The 6,407-nt window shown below is 47.9% G+C and overlaps 1 long non-coding RNA gene across 1 annotated transcript; it reads left to right on the top strand.

The window, feature by feature from the left end:
• The first annotated feature begins 510 nt into the window (after positions 1 to 510).
• Positions 511 to 1,526, top strand: LOC132243456 (uncharacterized). Its single transcript, XR_009455035.1, has 2 exons — positions 511 to 572; positions 1,465 to 1,526. It is a non-coding gene; the product is annotated as an uncharacterized LOC132243456 (long non-coding RNA).
• Positions 1,527 to 6,407: the final 4,881 nt, after the last annotated feature.

Below are 6,407 nucleotides of genomic sequence, written 5' to 3' on the forward strand. Positions count from 1 at the left end.
CGGGCACAGAGGGAGACGATCCCAGTATGAGGGAAAAGGAGCCAAAAAACTTCTTTGGCTAAACAGGGAAATCCTGAGAAGCCTAAGGGCAAAAAAGAAGGCATATAGACAGTGGAAGCAGTGGGGAGCTACCAAGGAGGAGTATACCTACTTGGCCTGCATTTGCAGGGAGGCAGTTAAAAAAGCCAAAGCAACTACAGAGCTGAAGCTGGCAACACAAATTAAAGACAACAAAAAGTCTTTTTTTAGGTATGTAGGCAGTAAAAGGAAGGTTCAGGGCAACACAGAACCCCTACTGAACAAGAAGAAACAATTGGTGACATACAGGGGTGTCGCAGAGCACTGAGGTACCCTGCTCCTAAAGAGGGGAAACTGCTAGGGAGGAAGCCCTAGCAGGAAATAAGGAGCCCAACTGTGGGTTGCCAGGGCAACCAGAGGAGGTCAGCTGACCAGAAGGGGCAGGGCCTGGCTCCCTTATAAACCCTAGGGGCTGGGGCTAGAAGCAGTTCTCTGCCAGCAGCCAAGGAGGAAGGAGTTTTCTCTCATGGAAGAGAGGAGCAGTCTGACTGAAGGTGCAGTGTCTGACATGGCTGAGGGGTGGAGTATTCCCTGGTAGGCTGGGCTGTTGTTATGGCTGGGTGGCTTCCATTTATGTTATAGCCAAGGGGCTTTTGTTTGTTTTGCTGTTTGTCACTGGTGGTTTGGGTGAGGCTACTAGGGGTTGGAAGAGGCCTCATAGGGGACCCAGAGCAGTGTGGGGACCCTAGCACCAGTGAGGGTGCAGCAGTTGGGGTGCACTGACCCCAACCCCAGAAAAGGGGACAGGTGAGAAGGCCCCGAGAGGGGGTAGCATCATGGAGAAGGCCCCGAGAGAGTTCCATAGCTCATGTACTTAAAATACCAGCTAGTATTTCATCCCAGTAGATAAAACAAAAGTTCTGAGTAGGCAAGAGTGGCATATAATTAGTTTGTAGTGGATGGATTGTTTTTGTTTCTTCAGAGATGGCAATTGTGAGTTACTACTAACAACAACAGGTAAATTCTGCCTGAAGGCTTTCACCTTGGATGCTATTGTAAGTGTCCAGCCCACTAGAAATATCAGGTCACAGTGCCCAGATTAATGGGTCTGGGCCTTTTAATGGTCTCCTGAAGAGCTGTTTGTGTAGTGTGGTATGCTTTGGTACATCTTATGTCTGTCATCACTGTGGGACTGCAGTGTCTTACAGGAATATGCAACACCAGGTTTTGGCAATGCAGAACTAATTATAGGAACACTATTATAGGGCCTGCTTCCCTCCCTGTTCCAACTGCGTAGAGGTGGGGTGGTCTGATATCACAAAATACAATGATATAGGAGCTTTATGTTCTTTCTAGTATAGTAATATGTTTTGAAATCCCTCCCTGTTTCTCAGGTGTTATCTCTCTTTCTGCCTTACTATGTCATCTTTCTTTTGCCAATTTTAGGAGAGGCTTTTCTTGCATTGTCCTTCTTCCAGGCCAGAAAATGCTCAGACACAAGAGTCAAGGTAGGTGTAATTTTACTTGGACTTTAAGAAGGCCTTCGATACGGTATCTCATCCTATCCTCATAAACTGAGTGGCTGTAACATAGATGATTGCATAGTCAAGTGGGTGGCAAATTGGCTTAGGGGTTGCACCCAGAGAGTGGTGGTGGATGGGTTGGTATCCACCTGGAAAGATGTGGGCAGTGGAGAGCCACAAGGCTCAGTCCTTGGCCTGGTGCTGTTCAATGTCTTCATCAGTGACTTGGATGAGGGTGTGGAGAGCACTCTGTCCAAATTTGCAGATGATACCAAATTATGGTCTCAAGTTAACACACTAGAAGGTAGGGAATGAATCCAGGCAGATCTGGATGGGTTGGAAAAGTGGGCAGAACAGAATAGGGTGCAGTTCAATAAAGACAAATATAATGTGCTGCACCTATGGAGAAGGAATCGCCAGTACACTTACAGACTGGGGGAGGACCTTCTCGGCAGCACAGCAGTAGAAAGGAATCTTGGACTCACTGTTGACACCGAGATGAACATGACTTATCAATGTGACAAAGTGATCAGTAAAGCTAACTAAACTTTGTCATGCATCCATAGATGTATGATGAACAGGTCCAAGGAGGTGATACTTCCCCTCTGTGGCATTGGTCAGGTTGCAGTTGGAGTACTGCATCCAGTTTTGGGTGCTGTACTTCAAGAGGGATGTGGATAACCTCGAGAGGGTTCAGAGGAAGGCCACTCATGTGGTTAGGGGCCTTTAGGCAAAGCCCCATGAGGAAAGATTGAGGGACTTGGATCTCTTCAACTACTGCAAGAGAAGGCTGAGAGGTGATCTTGTGGCTGCCTACAAATTCATCAAGGGGGGCAGCAAGGAATATGAGAAACTCTGTCTACCAGGGCACCCCATGGAGTAACTAGGAACAATAGCCACAAAGTGATGGAGAGCAGATTTAGGTTAGACATCAGGAAGAACTCCTTTACAGTAAGGGTTGCCAGAATCTGGAATGGGCTTCCAAGGGAGGTAGTGCTCTCCCCTACCTTGGGGGGTCTTTATGCAGAGGCTAGACATACCTGGTTGGGGTCATCTAACCCCAGTGCTCTTTCCTGCCCAGGGCAGTGGGTCAGACTTGATAATCTACTGAAGTCCCTTCTAACCCAAACATCTATGAATCTATTAATCAGTTCCTAGTGGGAGTCCTCAGAGTCCTGTCTGTTACTTTTTTTTTTTTTTTTTTTTTAAATTCATCAGAATGCAATGGATTATACTTTATACATTGCTTTTCAACTTTTCTAGTTGACTGACAAATCCAGGAAGAACTTCCTTTTACTTTCCAAATACATTATTTAGTTTCTGTACAGACATATATTTTTATATTCTTCCCCCCCCCCCCCCCCCCCCGGAAGCTTTGGATCCTGGTGAGTGGGTGCTGGTGCTTCTAATAATACTGAGAAACTTCTAGGGTACCCAGCTGTTGATGGGTCTTGATCAGGATTAAACTAATTACCAGATTTGGGGACAAGAAGGAATTTTTTTCTCTAGGTCAGATAGTCCCCCCCCCCCCCCCACCCATTATTCTTGCCATCCTCAAGTAGAATAATAGAAAATAAGGGCTAGAAGGGACCTCAGGAGGTCATTTAGTGCAACTTCCTGCTCAAGGAGGGACCATTTCCAAATATCATTCCAACCAAGGCTTTGTCTATCCAGATTTCCAAGGATGGAGATTCCACAACCTCTCTGGGTAACCTGTTCCAGTGCTTGGTGCTACCTTCCTTGAGAGAGATTAGGAAAATCTCTATCCTAAATGTCCCTTGCTGCAACTTGGGACCATTGCTCCTTGTTCTGTCATCTGCCAGCACTGAGAACAGTTTAGCTCCATTCTTTCTGGAACCACACTTCAGATATTTTTAAATGCTGTTTTTATATCTCCCCTCAATCTTTCTCTTCTCCAGACTGAATAAGGCCAGTTACCTCAGCCTCCACTCCTAAATCATGTGCACTAGACCCCTCACCATTTTTGTTGCTCTCCACTGGACTTTCTCCAATGTGTCCACATCTTTTCTGTAGTGGAGGATCCAAAACTGGACACAGTACTCCACATGTGGCTTCACCAGTGCTAAATAGAGAGGAAGAATCACTTCCCCTGATCTGCTTGCAATGCTCCTACTAATGCAGCCCAGTGTGCTGCTAGCCTTCACAGCAAGGGCATGGTGTTGGCTCACATTCAGCTTATTGTCCACTGCAACCCCCAGATCCTCTTCTTCAGAGCTGCTTCTTAGCCAGTCATTCCCTTGCCTATACTGATGCATGAGATTGTTCCATCTTAAGTGCAGGACTTTACACTTGCCCTTTATTGAACCTCATGAGATTTCTTTTGTTTCTATCCTATCCTCAATTTGTTGAGGTCTCTCTGAATCCTAGCTCTACCTTTCAGCATATCTTTGGGGGCTGGACTTGATGAGGGGGCTGGACTTGATGATCTTCCAAGGTCCCTTCCAGCCCTAATGTCTATGAAATCTACTACTTCCTCCAGCTTGGTGTCATCTAAAAATTTGCTGAGGCTGCATTTCAGGTCATTGATGAAGATGCTGAACAAAACTGGCCTCAGAACCGAACACTGGGCACTCCACTTGATACTGGCTGCCAACTAGACATTGAGCCATTGACTACTATCCAATAATCCAGCAAATTTTCTAATCCAGCCCAATAATCCAGCAAGTTTTCCATTTCTCTAGTAGAGCTATGACTAGAGAAGAGTGGGTTTCTCCCAGGGGAAACCATGACTGTACAGATGTCCAGGCTTTTTCTCCCAGAGAAAAATGGCTGTTCTAGGAGAGAGAGAGAACCTGGGAATTACCAGGGTTAAATCAACCCCAGCAGAATTTTTCCTGTGGCAGTGAATGTATTTACATGCTATGGCTTCTTTCAGAAGAGCACATAGCCCTCCAGTATCCCTCCACCCCTGCCCCATAGTGGGACAGAGTGTAGCTTGCTGGACTGTCCTGCTGCTACAGGGAGCATACAGTCCCCACGTTGTGTTTCCCTGCAGCACAATCTGACCATAGGCAGTCTGGTCAGCCAGTCAGTGCTGCTGTATGCATTGCTGCCATCTGTCACCAGGCAGACTACAGGAGCCTGTAGAGCTGGCTTGTCCAACATATGGCCCATGGGCTGCCATGCGGCCCACCAAGCCGCTTTCTGAGGCCCAAGGTGCTGCAATGGGAAACAAAAGTAAACTGTTTACTTTTGTTCCCATCCCTTGTCCCTCCCCCAACCCCTCTGCAGCTTCCTAATGGCTGCTGAAGGGCTGGGGAAGGGACAAGGTTCCCACACACACAGCATCAGCCTGACATTGCCAATGTGGTGCATGTGGGAAGAGGAGTAGCTGGCAGCGAAAGTATGGGTCATCGGTGCAGTGTGGGGTGGTCCTGGGTGGAGCTCACACTGGCCAGCACCTTGGGCGGCGAGCGGAGCCCAGCTGGGCACCTTCAGGGCAAGGGGAGAAACTTCCCCCATGCTAAATCGCCACTTGCACCTAGCTCTGCCCCTTGGGGCTGTGACTGGGGAGAAGGAGGCATCATCTCAGGGGGGGCCCATGCCTGCCTTGGTCTGTGCTCACCTGCGTGGTTGATCTTCCTGGTGGCTGGTGGAGAAGTTGCAGCCAGGGGCTGCCTGGGCACTGCCCCGTGCCTGGCTTGCAGGTCCCTGTGTGAGTGCATGGCGCCTCTGCTGCCGCTGCTGCCACCTCCTCCCTCTGCGGCAGAGGAAGCCCCCTTTTTTTGCTGGCTCCAAGCTGGGAGCTGCCAGGCAGGCTTGCAAGCCCCAGTGGGGGCCTGGGGCAGTGGGCTTGGGCTGCCTGGCTCCCTGCCCCATGGCTTTTCCACCTGTAGAGCCCAGCACATGTGGGCTGCAGCACCATGGCCCTCACCCAGCTCCTCCTGTGCATCCATAAAAAGCTTTGTTCTTATAACTCAAAAGGACCCCATTAAAGGTGGAAGTGATGGGAAGTTGCGTGGCACCTTTGTAAGATTCTGTCTCATCCAGTCTGACGTCCAGTGTAACAGGCCATAGAATTTTACCTGCTGCATTGAACCCAGTATCTTTGCCACATTTGATCTGTCAACTTGCATTATGCTTCTTTCTCGCATTGAGAAGTGAGTAGAAGTGAAAGTGTCTATTTTTAGTCGTGTTTGGTGGTGGTTGTTGTTGTTGGTTTTTCATTGTTGCTTTTATATTTTTATTTTGGATTTTAAACCACACTTTCAGACCCATCTCATTATCACTTCCTGCAACTTCATTTGCAAGGTCATGTGACATCACTTCCTGATGTGATACCGCTTTCTGTGAGGTCTTTGAATATGGCTTGCCGGCCCACTGGGTGATAGAGTGAATGTTCTGGCCCCACACTCAAAAAGGTTGGACACCCCTGCTGTAGAGCATGCTGAGTTTTGTACACAGTGACCTCCCTGGCTGCTTAGTATTAGGACTTCAAGTTGTTCACTCTTCAGGGCCTTGGCATTCAAATGTCTGAACATGTGGCTCTGAGTAAGCTCTTTCTACCAGGAGAACAAACCTGGGAGAACCCTCCCAGATTATTTGGACACGTACACAGCCCAAATTACTTGACATTTATGCTATTCTCTAATGATTATTCTTCACGTGATGTTAAATTCCGATGCCCGTCTCTTATGGCAAAAACTTCTAACAAAATTTGATCATGGTGTGTAATAGTATTCTGAGGGTGGGGGGGGGGAAGATTTACTAGAAAGTTGAACTAGGAGAGACTTCTGTTTGAGGACTCTAGCTGTTTATTCTACCCATCCAGTAATGGAGTTAGAGCAGGGGCAGGCAAAATATGGCCAGAAAGCAATTTCATCCAGCCTGTGGGTGCCCACCAAT

Source organism: Alligator mississippiensis, chromosome 10 (genome assembly GCF_030867095.1).
Source record: "Alligator mississippiensis isolate rAllMis1 chromosome 10, rAllMis1, whole genome shotgun sequence".
NCBI lineage: Eukaryota > Metazoa > Chordata > Crocodylia > Alligatoridae > Alligator > Alligator mississippiensis.